This window comes from Mustela nivalis (assembly GCF_964662115.1).
Source record: "Mustela nivalis genome assembly, chromosome: 7".
In the NCBI taxonomy this organism is placed as follows: domain Eukaryota; kingdom Metazoa; phylum Chordata; class Mammalia; order Carnivora; family Mustelidae; genus Mustela; species Mustela nivalis.
The window spans coordinates 124,373,646-124,395,485 of NC_139026.1; the positions used below are offsets into that span (position 1 = coordinate 124,373,646).

A 21,840-nucleotide genomic window follows, 5' to 3' on the forward strand; every position below is an offset into this window, starting at 1 on the left:
CCTCACAGGAACGTCACCACGATCCTCGGGGCCCCGGGGGTGTGATCAGCTCTGCTCTGCAAGTGAAGGAACTGAGGTCTGCGGAAGTTGAGTGCTTGCCTCAAGTTCATAGGAATATATATTCGGAGGAGCCAGGAGATGGAAGATGTAGGTTTTCTAACTCACATCCAAAGGACCCTCCTACCGTATTTATAGCCCTGTCTCTCCCAGTTTTAGAAGTATCTTCTGCCGATGGAAGAGATTGGACAGACACCAAAGGAAACATCTTCATACATTGTGTATGAGAAAAAGATTAAGAAACAAACAATCTACAAATGGAACGGCCAACATCTACATATTAAAATTAGCTCTAGAAACACATTCTTTCAGCTACCTCTTAGCCACCTCAGGCAAGGCTTGGGTTGGAAATTGCCTGGACCACCCCACACTCAAAACTCAAATACATGCTCCTATATGCTGATAACAGCACTGGTTTGATATTTAAAAAAAAAAAAAAAACAAAACACAATGAAGGTTTAAGAACTCAAGTATAATTATCTAGAAAAGCTAAAAACTTGTACTAGCATTTGAAGGCATTTGTATTTTAAGCTCAAGTTTTTAGAGACATAACCAAGCATCAATTTGGTGTCTTCCTTTCTAGGACGTGAGAAACAATATTTAGTTTACTTGGGATTTCCTCAGTTTCAGTGATGCCCAATGGTTCCCTTTTATTCTTTTTAAGCCAGAGAGCTTTTATCCTTCTCAAGGCTGGCTGGATTCCAAGAGAATTGGGGCTACATTCTCCCACAGAAGGACAGATTCTGATATGGGGGCTGCTTGCACAGCACAGTTTTAGTATGATGCATACGTAAATGGTTTCCCAATCTTATTGCTGGGAAGTGATGATTCAAACATAAAGTCTTCATACGCAACTCACCAACCTGAAATAACTAGTGCCATTAACAAACTCATAAATGTAGCCCTTTTAACACAAATCAAGTCCCAGGGACTCACAGCCCAGGCTTGCGGAAGGTCCTGAGCATTCCAGGACCCTTATCCTCTGTGATTTGACTCATCCGTCCCCTTCTCCTGGTCCTCTTAACAAGTCTCTTCAAAGTTCTTCTGAGGAACAGGTCAGTTGGGAGCAATGCAATTCAGCTAATTTGTCTGGGTCTGGGTCCGGGTCTGGGTCTAGGTGGGGAGAACAGGTTGGAATTACTTTGCAAACTTGCAGTATTTATGGTAAGAAAAAGGGACCAGAATCTATGAAGGGATGTTCCAAGCAAGACGATCAATGCCCCTCACACCCCACCCCTGCTCCACATCCCCAGTGCAGAGTGGAGCACAGAGCTCAAGCACACAGAACAGCTTTCACTGAACCGTCACTCACACCATGAGATGAACTGCCTGTCACCAACCAACACCACTTCCTGAAGCCCCAGCCGCTCCCTGACAGCTCCTAACCCTAGCTCCTGGGGGATCCTGGGGATGTCTGTCCATTCTTCGCATCACATTCCTTCCGCAGCTCCCCACTCCTGGGGTCTAGGGTTGGGGGCCACTCTTGTGTTTAAAACTCTCTCCCCCCCACCCCAAAGAAAAATAAAAATAAAAAATAAAACTCTCTCCCTTGCCCACCCCATCTGCCCCATAGAGCTTCTCAGCCTCCTGGTCACTGTCTTCCTGCCCGTCCATCTCAACGCTCAAGGTCTCAGCATCAGCCTTCCTACCAGAATCACTAGCCTGGTTTTCCTATCTGCCTCCTGAATATCCATGGCCCCTTCTCCCTGGGAATTCCTCCTCCCAGACCTACAGCTCCTGACTTTCCTGTGTTCCTGATCCTAAACACAGCAATACAAATGAACTCACCCAGATGTTACAGTTCTGTTATGCTGGCTTCAATAAGACTTAGGTTTCTCTTGGGGCGCCTGGGTGGCTCAGTTGGTTAAGCAGCTGCCTTTGGCTCAGGTCATGATCCCAGCGTCCTGGGATCGAGTCCCGCATCAGGCACCTTGCTCAGCGGGGAGCCTGCTTCTCCCTCTGCCTCTGCCTGCCATTCTGTCTGCCTGTGCTCGCTCTCTCCCCCCCCTTCTCTCTGATAAATAAATAAAATCTTAAAAAAAAAAAAAAAGACTTAGGTTTCTCTTTACAGACCCTTTTGAGGAGTGGTTTAACGGCAAGAAGGTTTTTCTACAGCCCCTCCCCCCGCCTTTTTTTTTTTTAAGATTTTATTTATTTATTTGACAGAGATCACAAGTAGGCAGAGAGGCAGGCAGAGAGAGAGGGAGGAGGAAGCAGGCTCCCCACTGAGCAGAGAGCCCGATGTGGGGCTCAATCCCAGGACCCTGAGATCATGACCTGAGCCGAAGGCAGAGGCTTTAACCCACTGAGCCACCCAGGCGCCCCTCTCCTCCCCCCCTTTAATGAGACAAGAGCTCTAGAAAAATGGAAAATATCCTCTGATTTTAGAATTTGGTTCTGCAATCCAATAGGAGTCAGGATCATCTCCCTGGATGCCACTTACTGGCCGGCAAATCCTCCCAGGATCAACACTGCTCTGAGAATCCGGAGATCAGAGATGGCATCACTTAGATCTTAAATAACTGATTTACAAAAACTTCAGTGAATGAAACATTTGGTGGTGAGCTAATACAGCTATTAACCTTTTGTTTATAATCTGCCGGTACAGTTCACTAAGATGAACAAAAATGCAACAATGCCTTTATAGACTGTTACACACACATACACACACACACACACACACACACACACACACACACACATGCGCACGCACGTGTGAATATTATTCAGCCATGAAAAAGAACGAAATCTTGCCATACATGGATGGATTTTGAGGGAATTATGCTAAATGAAGTCAGTCAGACAGAGAAAGACAAATACCATACAATCTCTTGTATGTGGAATCTAAACAAACAAACAAACAAACAAAACCCAAACAAAAACAAGCTCATTTATACTGAGACTGGTAGTGGCTAGAGGCAGCAGAGGTGAGATAGAGAAATGGGTGAAGGGGTTCTAAAGGTGAAAAGAAAAAAAAATTTAAAGAATAGAAGAATAAACTTATATGAAAAAATGCTGCTGTAAGAAATCTATTTGCTTAATGGAGAGGTTTTTTGTTGCTAAAAAGTAAATAAAAAATCACCGTCCCAAAGTAGTCATCAGGATGTTCAAACAGAAGATAAACAAAACATGGGCCAAAGCAGATTATTAAATTTTAACAGCAATTAAACATTTATAAGATGTGTACTTCTATATGGCAATAATGTTGAGATTTGAAAAATAAAATGCTAAACTTGTTTGATTCATAGTCTCAATGTGAACAACTCTATCTTTGTTTCCATCAGGGTGGAGTAAAAGTATGTATAAAGAGATATATTGCTCCCCCCCCAATATAGATTAAAAAGTCAAGGAGAAAGTAGGAATTAATTCCTAAAATTGATAATAAAGGTTAGGTTCATTTTTATCTTCTACTAGATTCAAGTTTCTGACTTGTTTAAGCTTTTGTTATTTACTTTGACTCATAATACAGAGAAATTCTTTTAATCTTTGCAATTGCTCGTAGTTTCTTACTCAAGAATTGGGAGCTTAATATAGCATCCAGTGTCAGAGGTCCTTCTGTGTGACCACTGTGAAATCCTTAATTTATACCTGAGTCAACAATGCAGAATTCTGAGGAGGGAGTAATAATGAAAAGGATGTTATTCAGAGCATGGTACTCTCAAAAACAGAGCTGGGAGAGAGGGAAGACTTCAGCCACAAGCCAGGATTCAAGGCCACCATCTGGAGGGCATCTGTCACCCCAGGTTTATGGGGGTCATTGCTATTTTCTCAATGTCTCTCCTTAGGCAAGGCTGGGGTGAGGAAGACCCAGTCAGAGAGACAGACATATACATGCCCACATGAAAATAAAGAAGTAAAAGGAGAACCAAATAGGGCAGTTTTATCAGTAAAATGTATCTGCCTTCCAAATGCAAGAGGGCAAAGCTTCTTTTTTTTTTTTTTTTTTAAGAATTATTTATTTATTTGAGAGAGAGAGAGAGCATGCAAGCAGGGAAAGGGGCAGAGGGAGAGAGAAAGAGAAAGAGAGAGAGAGAATCTCAGTCTCCCCACTGAGCACAGAGCCTGATGCAGGGATCGATCTCACGACCTTGAGATCACGACCTGAGTCGAAGCCAAGAGTCCAGTGCTCGAATGACTGAGCCACCCAGGCACCCCAAGAGCAAAGCTTCTGACCCAGGACTTGTAGATCATCAGTCACCAGCACTGGGGGGGTTGGAGGAGGTGGCTGTGAAGTTTCCAAGACTGCAAGGCCACTTACAGAAACATTTTCTGAGGACTGAAAAAAACTTGTGTTTTGTAATCAGCATGGGCCCATGATGTGGTCATGTCTAGGCAGAACTGGGGAAATCCTGTACAGTCCCTGCCATTATTTTTAGCTCAGTAGAAGTAAGGTTTTACGTACTAAAATGAGATTGAACGTACACTGTGAGAACACTCAAACAACCAACATGTTTTCCCTGCACAATGATACTGTGTATGCAATGGTTATGGGCGGGGGCAGGGTGGCGGGGACTACAAACTACTTTGACAGGAAACAACAGGCTCTTAATTCAAGGATTTAGGGATCATTGTCCAGCACTAAATTTTCTAAAGATGGTGGAGATTGACTGAACCACATCTACTTTCCCTGTCTGAAGAGATCGTGATGTCTTCCCCAAGAACAAGTTCGAACTGACTGCTCTAAGGATCTGTGCCCAACAACCACAGGCAAGGTGGGAAATTAATGCTGAAAATAAAACCTCCCCCTGACTTTTCTTGAAGAAGATAACACTTTTTAAAATATTTTACTTATTTGCGAGAAAGAGAACATGACATGGGGGAAGGGGAAAAGGGAGAAAGAGAAACCAACTTCATGCTGAGTGAGGAACCTGATGTGGGGCTCGATCCCAGGACCCTGGGATCATGAACCAAGCCAAAGGCAAATGCTTAATGGACTGAGCCACCCAGGCACCCCATGGAGATAACATCTAGGTACCCTAAGAGCTGAAATCCTGGGGTTCTCAAGTCGGCACTGAGCAGTCTGAGGACTGGCGCTCCAGATGGGTGGCCAAGTTGCTCTGTGTAGGTCTGAGTCTGGGGCCAGGACCACAGCTGGATTTCAAGGTGTCGAAGTTCAGAGACAATCGACCAGCACGGGGCTCCGCAAGACTCCTTGCAGCCTTTGCTTCTCCAGCTTCACCACATGTGGGTGTGCTGTGGACTCATTTGTGTCGCCCTCCAAGTCTTACATTAAAGCCCTAACCTCCAACATGACTGTACTTTGAGATGGGGATTTTTAAAGGTGATTAAGGTTAAATGAGGTCTTAAGGGTGGGATCCTAGTCCAACAGGATTGGTGGTTTTATGAGAAAAAGAAGGAGGCAGCTACCACAAATGCTTTAGAAACAGCTCCATTTATGATCAGGTTTGCTTATCTTCGAGAAAGGTTCAAAGCAATACCTTGGAGAACAGGCACCCATTCATGGTTACATATGAGAGTTTGGGGGCTGGAGCTGTGTTCAAGTCCTAGCTCTGCCGCTTGGAGTCACGCAATCCCAGGAAAGGGGTTCATCTGGGAACTCTTCCTTTTTGCACATGTAGAGCTGGGATAAGACAGCAGCTTCAGTTAAGATGAATAAGGGTTTACATTTCTCAAAGAAAAGGAAATCTGAAGGCAGCAGCTGCTGGCACAGCTTAGCTGCCCGGTGGTGTTTCCAAAAACTCAGGATCTTTCCAGGGGTCCACTGAACAACCCTCAGCAGGTTGTTCAACCCTCAGCAGGGTGTTTTGTCACTTCCCAGTCCAAAGTGTCAACCCTGGAGCATGGGTCATCACAAGTATCCAGCAGAAAGGAAGGGAAGGGGTGACAGGGCTTCCTTTCCCCATATACCTGCTACTTATCAGGAAGCAGAAGTGGACTGGGACATGCTGTCAACCCTAGAACTGACGATGAGCCCACCTACTGACTCCTGAGCAAACTGGGGTTCTGTTAGTAAAAAGGGAGCAGTGCAGGCTTCCATTAGTATTTAAAGAGAAAAGTTACATGCAACATGCTTAGCATGGTACATGTTAACTACTAATCAATTATCAATTAAAAAATCAATTTATTTATAAACTAATTACATTTTCATCTTTTACTAGAACCCAAAGTTACCTGATAGACTGTATCACATCTCAGTGAGATTACACGATGAAGTCTCTTTACAAAAAAAAATTTAGGTCTACGGGTCACGAAGTCACAGCAGAAATCAGTGGAGGATGAATTCTTAAGGAAGAAATGTCAGCAAATGAGCTTTCACCTGTAGCTTCATACTAGAACCTGAAACTTTCCCGGTACAAACTATGGTTCATATCACCGGATCCTTTTGGCGGCTTCAACTGAACAGAATATCTTTAGTGTTGATACACTGAAGGCCTTTGGAAAAGAGGGAGGAAAAACTCTCTTTCAAGACTGTTAGGGCTCACTTATCATGGTTTTAAATAAACATCGACTTAAAAGACAACACGCAGACATTTGCAGCAGGACTACGATGTCAAGAGCCCAATTAAACATCTTCCCTGAAACGCTCACTCTGGAATTAACACTGAGGTCTGACGCATGAGTGTGAAAGCTTCGAAGCCACGGAAAATAAGAGCTCGCCCGGATCTCCGGTGTGCAAACAAGATTCTGCGCAGGGGAAAGCAAACAGTTCCGGGGTCCGAAACTCAGTATCTCTCCCCACACCAGCCGAATTTCATCTTGTTCCGATTCAGGCCTGGAAGAGCTGAGGAGGAAAGTCACTACTTTGCAAGATCTTTCCCAACAGGTGTAAGAAGAACTAATACTTGCGCTGTACTGTCGGACTACAGAATGAATGCCAACTAATAAAGGAAAGAATGATTAGGAAGCCCATTAATGATGCTTCTGCTCTGTTCTCAGGGCACACAGTCTGTTTTGATGTCTTCGGCCTTTATTATAGCTGTTAATGCCTGTAAGTAAATACATCCACAACAGAGACCTAAAACGGTATATACATTTTACCTGACATCAAAGTGGAAGAGACTGATGACATCTGTGAGGACCACATTCCGCGAATATTAAGGGTCCCTAAATTCAATCATGGCATATACTTTCTCCCATAAAATGTGCATTTTTAGCTAATAATCATCACCCTCTTCGACGGCTTTACTTCCATCTCCAGCACCAACAGTTACCTTCTTCCATGGAGATTATTTTATTTTTTAAGACACTTCTGATTTTTGGAGTTTCAGACTCTCAATATAGAATATTGCAATACAGAAATATTGCAATACAATTTGCAATACAGAAATATTGCAAAGACGGTTCAGCTAGTTCACACATACCTCTTACCCCATTTCCCGATTATTACCATCTTGAATTAGAATGGTACTTTTGTTACAATAAATGAACCAGAGCCCGTACTTTATTCAGATCCCTCAATTTCCCCTAGTGTCCTTCTCCTGATCCAGGCTTGCATCCAAGCAGCCCATGACATGTAGTGGTCGGGTCTCCTCAGGCTCCTCTTGGCCGTGACTTCCCTAATTCTTGATAACCTGGACAGTTTTGAGGCTACCAGTAGGTATTCTGCAAAATGTCCCTCAATCTGGGTTTATCAGATGTTTTTCTCATGGTTAGACTGGGGTTAAGGGTTGGGGAGGAAGACCCCGGAAGTAGAATGGTATTCTCACCACTTCGGGGCAAGGGGACTTCCGGTCAACATGGCTTATTGCTACCGACACTGACCTTTATCAGCTGCCTGTTTGTCAAGTTTCTCCACTGTAGAATTTCGCCCCTTTTCCCACACTACCCTCCTGGAAAGTAAGTTCACTATGCACAACAGACACTCGGGAGGCTGGAAGTTTTGTTGTCCGCCCTTGACGGCAGAGTATGGACGTCCGTTACCTGGGATTCTTCGGCAGAGCGATTTGTCTCTTCACTCGCTCGCTCACTCACTCGTTTGTTCAAACCAGTATGGACTCCGCTACTCGGAGTTCATTTTTAGGACGCGGCGGGAAGGGGTCCTGTTATTTGTGCAAGTGCAAAGGCCAGGGAGGACAGAGACTGCTGACGGGCACATAGGCAAGCTGCTGGCCTCCCTCAGAGCGACAGGACACCCCTCACACACCAGGCTCAGAGCCCACGATAGCGAACTTCCTGCCACAAGAACATCACAAACTCCTACGTGTTGCAGAAAGGGGGGCTCAGTCTGCGAATGCCCGAGATCATCACGCTAAACACCCTGCTGCCTGTGTCAGTGCGCACCCGTGCCTTTGTGCTCGAACCCCACCTTCAAGCAAGTGGCAAATCCCACACGCGATGCTCATGAACACGCCGAGTCAGTGTCCAGAGAATAGTGAGGACCTAGAGCTCACTCTACGGCCTCTCGCACAGACTTGTGTGTGTGGTGGTGCATGTAGTGACCAGGACAGTCATCTGAGGATAAAACCTTCCTGCAGGCCTTGACGGTGAGCATAACGGGGTAGTGGGAACGGAGCAGGGAGGGGCACCTGTATGCGAAACACAGCAGGGGACATGAAGGCGGCTGTACAAAGTGCTAAGTGACCCTACAAAGAAGTCATTGGAGGAGATGACAGCTGATAAGATGGAGCCAGAGCATGAGATGGGGAGGGGGTGGGGATATGTCTAACTTGGAACCACTTACCAGCATTTTCAGTGTAACTGAAGTCACCGGAAAGCGGAGGCCAGTGCTTTTACATTTGCAGTCTTGCTTATGCCAGGAGGGGACAAACTCCTCTGTGCAGGACACCTGGGTGCGGTAGTAGAATCAGATTTCTAGGTGCCCCAAAGCCGAAGTTTACAATTTGGGCTAAGACAGAAGTCATCTTTCAAGAGGTTCTAATTGAGGTAAGCAGCATGGACTAGAAAAATTTTAAACTGTAATATTTTCTAGTACAACCTGGAAAAAGTCCCACATATTCCATTTTTGGTATCAAAACACCTCTGCTTAGTTCACAGAAAGTCCCTCTTAAGAACTGCTGGTTTGCACACCTGATTTGTGTAAGATGTTATTTTTTCAGCTGACTGAAGCCATTCTCCAACTTACTACAAAACCCAAGTTAGCAGGGGCACCTGGGTGGCTCAGTGGGTTAAAAACTCTGCCTTCGGCTCAGGTCATGATCTTAGGGTCCTGGGATCGAGCCCTGCATTGGGGGCTCTGCTCAGTGCGGAGCCTGCTTCCCGCCCCCCTCCGCCTGCTTCTCTACATACTTGTGATCTCTGTCAAATAAATAAGTAAAATCTTAAACAAACAAACAAACAAAAAAAACGCAAGTTAACAAAAACTAAAGAGGCTTCAAAAGATACATTTAAAAAATTTTAAGTTTCCTTAGTTTTTTCATTTGCTGGTAATAGCCACCATCCTAGTTGTAGCTCTACTGTGCATTAATAAGTCCTGTGTTAAACACATGGAATTACCCGTGAGGTAGATGTGGAAGACTCTGCTCATAGTAAAAAAGAAAAAAAAAAAAAAATCAATCTGCCTTCAATGAATAGCAAGAAAGAATCAAAGGGAAAAAAGTGATCCCACGGCCACATGAGAGAAAGACAAAATGTGTGCAATCTGTCAGCTACTCCATGGAGCCGGAGACGGCCTGGGGCCACCTGTACTTCCGGGGATGCCCCTGAGATCCTCAGGCCCAGCACAGAGGCCAAGGGAGCCTTTTGCAAAGGCAAAGAGCCAGACCCCACTGCTCCAAACAGAGGGAGGCCCACGTTAACAGTAACAACAACAATGATGACAACAACAACAGTAATAAAAACAATGGCTAGCTTCTATCCCCGTCGGATAGTCTGCTGTGGTCAAAATGCTTCCCGGACTAAACCCGTGATGTCAGCATCAGAACCACAGGGGTTATTTTCTGGGTTTCTAGGCCCACCCCCAGAGATCCCAATCCCAATTTAATGAGCACCCCAGGACTCACATGGAGGACGTCCTTGAGGACACACTGATGTGGGGTGTAAGCCACAGGCGATCCGCTGACCAAACCAGCCCACTTCTACCTGGGAGCTGCCCCTCAAGACTTGTGGCAACAGGCTAAGTTTGTTAGCATAATTAGGAGGCACCCTGATTGGAGAAGGGTGTAATCGACAGCCTGTCTCCTCCATTTGTTGTGTGACCTTCAGCGAGGACCCCTGCCACAAGCCTGTATTGGTCAGCGCTGGAATGCAATTTACCCGGCTTCACATTCATCACCTTAACCACCCCAGGTTAAAGCCCCTCCAATTACAGCAGCAAACTACACGGAAGTTGATGACAAGTGGAAAATAAGCGTGAATACAGCTCCCATAAAATTTTAACTCCAATCTGAGACACTCCAGTGTGCCAAGTCTGACCCTCTAGTCCCATTTACACATGATTTTTAAAATGTAGTTGGTACACGCATGGGTTTCTGATCATTTGGGCCACGTGGAAGTCTCGCCTTAGAGTCATGCCCAGAATTGAAACCTGCCCTGTGTTTACCCCGTAAGTGAAGGTTCTGTCACTTATCTCCATGCTGGTCCTCAGAATATTTCCAGACAACACACAATGCTGAAACTCAGCAAGGCTCAACTCTGGCTGATAACAGAATCAAAGAGAGAGCTTTCAGAAAAATTCCCCATAGTCAGGCCGCACCAGACCTCGGACTCAAATCTCTGGGGTGAGTCCTGGTAATGTTCCTGGTTAATTACAGCGTCCACCCAGGGTGGAGCATCCCACCCCCACCCCGAGTGCTTTTGTTGCTTCCAAGACTGTGAGCATCTTGAAGGTGGACACAGGTTCTCCCACTCTGCCTTTCAAATGAATATTTAATAATCGCTTAACTGAATATATTTATATATTAGACAACTTCCGCTCCTGGAACAGGCAAGCCACCTCAAGGATGGAAGACTGGGTTGACATTTGTGATCTCACCTTTCCACCCAAACAACATTTTAAGGCCTGGTGCCATGCCTCCAGGTTAAAGGAGGTGTCATGAATGAGGAAGCCTTCTTCCCACTGTTCCTCCTGCTTAATTAGGGTTGAGGAGTGTTCCAGAAGTGACACTGAGATTTAAGTTGGCAAAGTCTTCAGCCTCACCAAACACTGAGACACTCCTCTGAAAAACACCATGACTGAAACGAGAGCTAAAAATGGTTAATCCTAACAACTGCCTTCTGCCCGTGATAAGGGTTGCCAGATTTAGTGAATAAAAATGCAGGATTGTCCAGTTACACTTGAATTTCAGATAAGCAACAAATAATTTTTAGTGTAATTATGTCCCGTGCAATATTTGGGTATAATTATACTAAAAAGTTATTGTTTGTCTGAAATGCCTCTTAACTGAGTGTTCTATATTTTATCCGGCAGCTCCATTGGTAATGGCCCCCAAACAAATGGTCTGGCTTTCTTGCTTTGTGTCACTTTGTTTTGGGAGAAAGGGATGATGGGATTACAAGACAGAAACATTTGAAAACCCTGTGTTTGCTCTCCACCAAAATGCTTTGGTAGTCATAGGCATAGAGGCTATCTAGAGTAAGATGTAAGCTGAATATCCCTCTCTCTCAGTGACTTTTCAAAGAACGGAGTTCTTCAGCTCTGAACAAAGGACACAACAGAAGAGAAACTTTTGTTGTTGGCTGCAGCTGAGCAAATTTATCAAACAAAGGCAGCATTCAGCTCCCCCTCTGCACCACACTCACACACCAAAGTTCAACAAACTGCATATAGAAACCAGAAACAGTGATGAAATTTTATCTGGCTAATCTTGTAATTATGAAGTTCTATTTCCTGGTTTTGCTCCTGAGCGAGATGGAGCAAAGACACAGTGAAAAGAGGGGAGAAGAAAGTGAGCGTAACCAGATTTGCTCTTTCAGCAAACAGAGACCAAGGACCAGATGAGGAGAGGCAGTCGTGACCTCAAGGAGAGATAGGCGGGTGACAGGCGTGTCCGCACAGCGGCTCCACGCAGGGTGGCAAGAGTCTTCTGATGTGCCCTCAGCACCTAGAACAGTGCTCAGAGTACTGAAGCATTCCATAAATATTTGTTGAATAAATAGCAACAGTTTGCACACAGACCTGGGGAGGAAGGGGAAACCAGAGACGGCTCCTGAACGGGAGGATGCCTGATGCTCCAAAAGAGGAAAGATGCACCAGTCAGGCCAAAGCACTCCGCCGAGCATGCCGGACTCCCCTGAATGGAGACACCCCATAACTAGAACCCAGGTGGTGTGTGGGTGGGGGGAGGGTCTGGGGGTACATCTGATGACAGCTGGAAACTGAGGCCCACTGCAGAGTGGATGCTCTGAGGGGTTCAGGGATGGAACCCTAGTCGCAGCTTTTTCTTAAGGGGAAGCGGGGGAAAGGAGGGACCCAAAGGGACTAAGAAAGAGCAGCCCTAGTAGCAGAGAAGCTGGGAGACGCTCCTGCCATGGGAGTGGGGACAGCACGTCACGGAGACGTTAGTACCGGTGTCAGGAAAGGGGACTGAGCTTGGGCTTTGGCAAAAGGCATTACTGTTGACTGGTGGGGACGGGGAGGGACCACGGAGGGTTACGGGATGAGTCTGGGGTGAGCAAGTGGAGAGACTGAGTGCAGACGGCCCCTTCCTGGCAGTGCAGTGAAAGAATAAAGAGCTGAGGGGGCTCTGGAGCCTGCAGTGGGGGCAGCGGGGGCCTTCCCAGGTCTGCCCTTATGGTGGGAGAGGTCTCCACATCTGCAGAAGATACACACAGGGGGCCACGGCTGGGGCATGCTGACCACCCACTCCAGAATGAAAGCTGGAATGCCATGTGCCTAGGCTAGGGGTGCCTCTTCTCTACCTCTCCCTCCTACCCCCTCCATGAACCTGATTCCCTGCAGTACAAACACACTGGGCACGGCTGGGTCTCAGGCTTGAGACCTGAGCACGCTGGCTCTTACCTGGCAAGTGGTGCTGTTTCTGGAGGCAAGGAAATGAACAGTTCAAGAGGAAGGGGGCTCAGGCACTCAACTCTAACTCAACCATTCAAAAACACAAAACAGAAATAAAAACCCCATGATCTGGAAAGACAAGCGCTCACACAGACCATCATTTTACCGGCCTCCCCCAAGGCCTTCTGGGACTCTGCAGGCAGCCAAGAATCTCCAGGGAGAAAAATTAGAAAAAGGCCACTTAGGAATTCCATTGCCTCAGCAGGCCCTGCACTGCCTTCCCCAGCAGGACGGGCCGGCCAAGGCAGCCTGGGTGGGTGCACCGCCTGTTGCCGCCACGGAGCCTGGCAAAAGCCACGTTTCTTTTGAAGACAGCGACTCATAGGTCTAAGTCATGGGATACGCCTTAAAAAAAAAAAAAAAAAGATAGGGAAAAAATCAAGGCCTCTACATCCAAATAACAAGAGTCAACTATTATTTATTTAAACAAGCCCAAACAGTAGGCAATAAATGACGTCTTCAAGATGCCATCTGCCCAAAACTAAAAATTATACTAACATAAAACCGATAAAAATGGACAGGCTCTATTTACAGTTTGTAACAGCCGCACTTACTTAAAAAGAAAGTATGAGAAGTACAATATCAAGTACAAACTAGAACCAGGACAGTATTCGTATTTCTGTTGCTTCCCTGAAATAGTTTCTTTTGGGTCAAAAACGCATGCAGCATGACTAGAGGTAGCCCACCTTTAACTGGTGACAGGCAGATTAAAGATCTCCAAACCAAAAGTCACTAAGAGCTATACAGGGTTATCATGTACATAGAAAGTACATAATAAATGAATATTTTAATCATATGAATGAAGCAACCAAGCGGGAATTCTCACCCCAAAAAAGATGTGCAATTGCTTACACGTCATTTGGGTTCCACCACAAACTTAAATATACTAAATTACACCTCACTCTTGAAGCTAGGTTTTTAATAAGATGAAAATAAATCTTCTAGGTAGCTTTCTTAAACTTGAAGTTAAAAATCTAAGGAAGAAATAGCCAGATTCAATGGGTCTGCCTCTGTCTGTCTTTAAATATTAGGAAAGGGTGTGCATTGAACACTCAGTAGCTCAAGTGTGGTCCAGCGGCCAGCAGCACGGTAAGAGTTCAAGCATCTGAGGGGGTCCCCCCAGACCCACTGACCCAGAATCAGCATTTAACAAGATCAGCAAATGATTCATATCTACTTCAAAGTCTGGGGAGCGGTGGTTAGAAGGGCAAGACTGGCTGGCTTTCCGTATTTTCACCCCAGACCCCCCGAGAATGGGGAGATCAAGCAAGAAACCTCAGAAAGTTATCAAGTATGACTTTCATTATGTTATATTTCATTTTACAATATTGTTCGGTTTTATTTAAACTTTGGTCTAAGTAACAGAGCTATTTTCCTTTTCTTTGTCCATTAGCCTTAATTTTTCAAAGCGGTTTGGAACTTCATGCTACCATCCAGAGCAATGTCAACTTTAAATGATATACAGTAATATGGTAGGAGGAACGGAAACTATTTCTCAAGTTCAATTTTAGATATGATTATGTAATTTTTCCTTTTCTCTCCTCTTTTTTTCTGTGACAATTACAATTGGCTTATAAGCAAACCAGCGTTACACAGCAAGCCAGGATTTCACTTGGAGTGTTACCTAGAAAAATGCTATGTAATCTGGGAGGCAGGGCTGGTGCAGTATAGAGCACAGAACAAGCCCATATGCACATGGTCCAGGCCAAACACAGGAGCTCTACAACAGGCCCAAGTACACATTTCCACCTGAAACGGCAGCGCCACAAACTGAAGAGTTAACCACCTCCACTAACCTGTAAACTGGAAGAGTGGGGATAGCTCGTCTATTTTCTACGACCCGACAAATACCAGGATGGGTTTAATAAGGATCCGTGAGTGAGTGAGTGAGTAAATAAGTAGCACTCAAATGTAGCTTCTCCCTACCACACTCTGCCCCTTCCCTTTCAATTCTTGCAAAAGCAAGAGAATTCAGCGAACCGCCCTGCCATTCCTGATTGCCAAGCAGCCTCTGACCACATGTGAATTACCTCTGCCACGGTGTCCATGAGGACCACTGGAGGGCTCATTGTTGGGCACTAGGTCACTCCCACCCCCTCGCTAAATAATTAGCAGCAGCTTCCTTATTTTCACACTCTTCGCACATGGAAAGATAAACAGTGTACAGTCAATAACCCTACGGAAACTAAGATCAGAGTGAAGTGGCGATTTTCAATAACCTTCAAAGTCTTCTGCTGCTAAAGGTGACTTTGAAAAGGTTGAACTTTCTGCACCCCTTCGGCTGCTGTGGTGTGGATACTTCCCATTAACTCCACTGAAAGCAGGCCAAGAGTGAAAAAGGAAAGTGACAGAGATCAGTAACAAAGACAAAAACTAACTGTGTCCTCAATAAATCACATGAGATTAGCAGAGGCTAGGGTTGAGGCAAGTAATGCTGGCAATACCAGACCCTTTGATGCTGGAATAACTGGTTGAAGATTAACCAACCAACTGGGATCAAGGGGAAAGAGGGGTGTGTAATAACTGGGCGAGGAAGATAGAGGAGACGGGGCAACTGGTTCCCAGACTTAGAAAAACACCCGCGACTCATTATGCCCCTGCAGGAAGTATGAGACCTGAGTTCATTAGCAGGCTCAGCCACTCCACTGATTATTGGAAGGGGGGGAGCTCTTTTTCAAACACTTTATAAATGACAAAAAAGCTACAATTCACATGAAGTCGGGAGTGTCTTCTTCCACTCCTCCACCTGATTCTTAGCCTTAAAACGCCAGCTCACAAGCCACTTCCCTGGGAAGCCTCCCCGACTGCCCAGTTAGTTATTCCCTCCTCTGCACCCCTAGATGCTTTGCTCCTACCTATAGTGCTTTTTGTTTATCTGTGTTTCTCCCATGGGAAGCTTGAGTTCCTGAAAAGCAGGGGCTGGGTCTTAATTATCTTTGGATCCCTAGAGCATGGAGCTGTAAGAAGTGACTGATAATGCCTGTTTTCGTTATAAACATGGGAGCTATGCTTGGTGGGTAGCATGACTGCTGCCCAGGAAGGGGGTGCGTCAGACTGGAGAATACCGTGCACAGAAAGAACGAATGAAATAGAGAGAGTATCTAAAGCTAGCAAGAAAGACATTCTGAGAGATGAGGGCATGTATGTGGGATTACCATCTTCATGCTGTACCAATACGTGACTTCAAGCCACTCTCTCCTCTCCCCCACGTATAACAAGGAATAATCTCTTTCCTGAATACCTCTCAGGATTATGAGGAAGGAGTAAAACAGATAGCAGGCCTGAAAGCACTTGAAAATGTATAATTTAAGAGATTATTATTATCAACATTTCAGTGGTGAAAGGTAAGGAAAGTAGAGACTCTTTGTTATGTATATGACTGGCTGGCCAGAGGGTGGGTGGATGGATGGATGGATGGGTAGATGGATGGATGGACAGACGGATGGATGGATGGGTAGATGGATGGATGGACAGATGGATGGATGGATGGGTAGATGGATGGATGGACAGACGGATGGATGGATGGATAGATGGATGGATGGACAGACGGATGGATGGATGGATAGATGGATGGATGGACAGACGGATGGATGGATGGGTAGATGGATGGATGGACAGACGGATGGATGGATGGATAGATGGATGGATGGACAGACGGATGGATGGATGGGTAGATGGATGGATGGACAGACGGATGGATGGATGGGTAGATGGATGGATGGACAGATGGATGGATGGATGGATGGGTAGAGGGATGAATGAATGGATGGCTGGAGGGCAGATAGGTGGATGGATAAAGAATGGCTCATCAGCCATGAAGCAGCAAAAAAGTAAAAGAAGGTTAAGAAGTATCCAGCTTGAAATCTTGCCAGGCCACTGTCTTATGGAAATGTCTCCATAAGGATTTTGAATTTAGAAATGGGAAAACATGAGCAGGGAATAGCCCCATCTAATTAACAAAATGTTACCTAATTAATGAACCTAAAAAATATCCTGGTCTGAAAGCTAGTAACTCCTTTCTCTTGTTTACTTAGCATTTATGTAGTGCTTTAACATGTATTGATCCAGAATGCCTAAGTTTAATATTTAATGCAGCATCTAATAGATTTCCATCAAGACACTGAAAGAAACATCATTATAGGCAATGATTTTATTTTTAAATTTGAAAAGGCAAATGAGGTTCAAGATGTTTTTAAAAAAACACTATTTCAAACAGTAGCAGAGAAAGTGCACAATAGGAATCTTTTATCAATTTGATCTCTAACTAAAAACCCAAGTTACAGCACAAAAGAATCAAAATATAAAGTGTGCATGAAAAGCCATTTTAACAGTCTGTGCTGCCAAGAGGTGAGTGAGCTAAATAAAAGGGTCACTCTCTAAGTTTAATTTCACTAGGCGGTCTTTAAGTTTATAGTAAAGGAAAAAACGTGCCCACAAAACCGTGCACTGAGCATATGCCTTGTGCGCCAAGTGAAATAGTTTAGGAAGGAGAGACTTAATTTTGCGGCAGCCATACTTGTCACATTTGGACAAGCTGTGGACTGAGGGGGCTCTGCACATAGAGCCTGGAGAGCAAAGCTACATTTTAAAAGGGCTCCCTGTGCTCCAGCAGATGGGCTGTAAACTTGACCAGACTGCAGGCACCGCGTCCTCCACCCTCACCAGTTGAATGCATTAACTTTTCTATTCCTTTCCCATATGCTTTATCGCACATTCAAAAACATGGACAGCAGATGGTAGGTAACAAAGAAAGAGATCAATCAACCAAGCAAAAATGGAAAAACCTTGCTCTAAAAGCCACTTACCTCCAACCTCCCATTAAGATGGGGCTATTTTAATAATCAAATGACATTAAACAGAAGTAACTTCCTTTATGCCATCCTGAAGAAGTAGAGTCTGCCCTTCTGTATTAGGAGATCTGCCATAAGAGACTTGCATTTTTCTAATGCTATTCTGTTTTCCTAACTTGGAATAACCACAGATTTCCTTAATATGAGAAACATAGACACGATAATAGAAGGGTCAGAAGTTGCCCGAGAATGATTTTCTATCACATTAAACACGAATAATTGTAGGGCTCTGAGGTTCCACATTCAGGAATCAGAGGGAACAAATAAATCTCATGAGTACAGAAGCAAGAAAATGTTCTAAGTTTGGGGGAAAAAAACCAACCTTCTCCTTTTATGAAATCTCTATTTTAATTTAAACAGAAGGCCTATTAATGTCACTAATTCTGTCTGGGTAGATCTCCAAAGACAAAGGGCTTGGGAAAAGTACCTGCACTAACACGGCAACAGTACACACAGCAGGAAAACGGTGCACAGGTGTCATTGTTCTTTGCATGGATACAGTTTCTAAAAGGCAGGCAGCTCGGAAACAGAACAAAAGTTAGGGGAAGCCACATGGGGGAAGAAATTGAACTGAAAGCTAGAGGACCTGATTTAAACACCCACTTCTTCCCTAATCCCAGACAGGGATCTCTGGGCACAGCCTGATCCCACAAAATCTGCACGTGAGCAGGCATATGTATTTGAAACACCTAATGTGTATCTTATATGGCACAAGCAAGGGAAATAAGGAAACAACCATTGCTTGTCTCAATTTCCAAAAGATATACCAATTGTTAGGAGAGTTTTTTAAATGTCAAGGAATTCCATTTTTTTCCAGTAGATCTCTTGGTATGCTCAACTCTGACTTCCATGAATCGATGTTTAGAACTTTACTATCTTAACTTTTTTAACAAGAGGCTATTAGAATACTTTGAAGGATTGACGGAATACACTATTGACTCAAAAGGGTTAATGAATAGTCCCCAGTAATTTCTAGAAGCTGCCTGGTCATTAACAGTTCCTGGCACTTGTTTGAGTATATCAATTCTTACACCTTGCAACTAGCATGTAACCTTTAGGTTTCCTTTAAAGAGAACAAGCATCCAGTCGCCTGGGTGGCTCAGTTAGTGAAGCATCTGTCCGACTCTTGATTTTGGCTCAGGTCACGATCTCCGTGCTCAGTGTGGAGTCAGCTTGTCTCTCTCCCTCTGCTCCTCCCTTGGTGCACATACTCTCTCTCTCCCTTTCCCTCTCCAATCAATCAGTCAATCAATTAATCAATTCTTAAATAAAAAATAAAGAGAACAAGCTTTGAAACTTGACACCTCTAGTCCCATGTATCCATGTAACCTACATAACCTCAGCAGTATGCAAATATTAGACTCTGGAAGGGTTACTTTTTCTTTTTCTTTCTTATTCCTTCTCTACCCTGACACACACACACACACACACACACACACACACACACTCACACACTCCACATTCATGGACCACAGCTCATCTGGCAGGTGATGGGATCAAGTGGTTCTCATGATCAGATGGGATGTTCGGTGAGGGGATGATCCGGTCATGTGGTAGACCTGAATAAACTATCAAAGAAAAATATAAGTCTGCGTAAAAACATTGTTGAACATAAACATAATGGTGAAACCTCAATTTTGATTTCTTTTTTTAAAGATTTATTTATTTTATTTTATTTGACAGATGGAGATCACAAGTAGGCAGAGAGGCAGGCAGAGAGAGGAAGGAATGTAGGCTCCCCATGGGGTAGAGAGCCTGATGTGGGGCTCAATCCCAGGACCCTGGGATCATGACCTGAGCTGAAGGCAGAGGCTTTAACCCACTGAGCCACCCAGGCGCCCCCCTCAATTTTGAGGTGCTTGAACTTTTTGAGTGCTTAAACAGTCTTCAAAACTGAAAGCCCATTACAGCTGGAAAATGAAATGTATGCACTGGGTTGTTCATCGATCACTCTATCTATCTACTACGTACAAATCTGCCCACCGAAATGGCTAAAATTAAGGAACTAACACCACCGAATGATGGTGAGAATGTGGAACACAGAAATTTTTTGTGGGAGTATAGAAAAATACAACCAATTTAGAAAAAGGTCTAGCAGTTTCTTGTGAAACTAGAAACATTTACCTACCTATAACCCAATTCTCTTTTTTCGCAAGAGCAGTGAAAACATGCCCAAAGAGCAACTGTATAAAATTGTTCAGAGCAACTATATTTACAACAGCCAAAGCCCAGAAATAACTTGTGTGTCCATCAGCAGGAGAATGGATAAACTGTAAGATATTCGCCCAGTGGAATACTATTCAGCAATCTATTGCTACAAGCAACAAATGGATGGATCTAAAAAACAAGTTATAGCAAACAAAGAAGCCAGTGTACACACTGTATGATTCCACTTACTTGAAGGTCTACAAGAGGCAAGAAAGTATCTATAATGGAAAAAATCTGAACAGTGGTTGCCCCTAAGTGATAGAGGCAGACATTTATTGGTGGGGACATGAAGGAACTTTCTGAAATGATGGTAAAATTCTGTATCATGATGGGATTTGGATTTGCACAGGTATATTCATATGTCAACACTTAAGGCTGGTCTATTTCCTTGTATGTAAACTTTCCTTCAAAAAAATCAAATATTGAATACTAATTAATGATAGGCCTGCTGCTGAATTTGGAGCAAAGGGCAGTGATATTTGAAATGTACTTTATAATGCATCAAAGGAGAAGACAGATAAACGGATGGATTGATAGGTAATAAAGCAAATACAATAAAATGGTGATTATAGAATCTAAGTGGTGAGTATTAGTATTCACTGTAAAATTCTTTCCATTCTTTTGCATGGCTAAACCTTTTCAGGAAATAAACTGGAAAAACAATCTGTTATAGTCCCATAATAGTATCATTTAAAAATTTATTTTCTGGATCATTGTATAAGCAAAGAAGAATGTAGACAGTTTTGGGTTTTTTTTTTTTTTTTTTAAGAGTGAAAAAGATTAAACTTCTGCAAGTAAATTCAAATACCAAATAAATACTGGCATTTCACACTTACTTCAGAACGAATAAAGCCCTCGCTTGATGCCCTAAGGAGAACAAGGCCATCTCATTACGCTCTACGGATCCAAACATACCTGGAGAACTGTCTTACAAATAACCACATCCTTCCCCTCCGCCAACTCTCCAAATTGTTGGGTCCTAACAAGTTTCTCTTATTATGTAAACTGTCTGCCAAATACTAATGGGCTCTGAACACAAGCCAGAAGATTCCCCCAAGCCCAGCTCGGTGTAACCCCAAATCCCACCCTGCTCCACGGGACCTCCCCCAAGAGCTCAGGAGTTACTTGTGGGAGCTTCTTATCGCTTCTACGCATCTGGACCCCACACAACACGAGGCGCAGAGCTTGGCCCTCAGGAGCTGCTCAGTAAATAACAGTTCACGGTTGCTTTCCATCATTCAAAAGCAAAGCAGAGACCACACAAGGGCGCAGATTTGTCTTTCTTCATAAAAACAGCCCATTAAGAGGCCCTTATTTACACTGGTAAAAGGCCGTAGGATCAAAATTGTGGGACGTTATGATGTAATCCGCCAACTCTTACGACAGCAGCACTGCCCAAGGATGCAGGGCGGGTTGCCTTGCGTCACACAGGGGACTCTGCCACTTACTGTGGGATTTAGGGAAAATGGTTTAACGTCTTTGCTTCTCATTATCTCACTCTTCTATGAAATGAGACTGATATTTACACCTCACAGGAATGACATGAAGATTAAGGACGATAATCCATTAGGGTACAAAACAGCATCATGTCTGAAAGGTAATGAGTACCCCGTGCACATTAGCTCGTCGTTATTTGTACTCTTCATGTCTCTGTGAATGAAGCAGAGAGTGCCTGCCATGATCATACTGATTTAACATTAAACATATCAAAGATACCATTAATAGTTACCATTCAGTGCATTCACTAAATCACAGTGATCGAACTGAATTGCAGTTTCAAGTTCTCAGGGTCGAACT

General features: G+C 44.2%; 1 protein-coding gene across 3 annotated transcripts in view; it reads right to left on the reverse strand.

Moving 5' to 3' along the window:
- Nucleotides 1-21,840, reverse strand: part of FAM171A1 (family with sequence similarity 171 member A1) — a 126,496-nt gene that overhangs the window by 95,741 nt on the left and 8,915 nt on the right. The window contains exon 2 of one of the 3 annotated variants that reach the window (XM_082738999.1): nucleotides 8,699-8,803. The exons of the other annotated variants lie outside the window; for them this stretch is intronic. The gene's annotated coding sequence lies outside the window, so the exon portion shown is untranslated. The remainder of the gene's footprint in view (nucleotides 1-8,698; nucleotides 8,804-21,840) is intronic. 3 annotated transcript variants of the gene reach the window in all.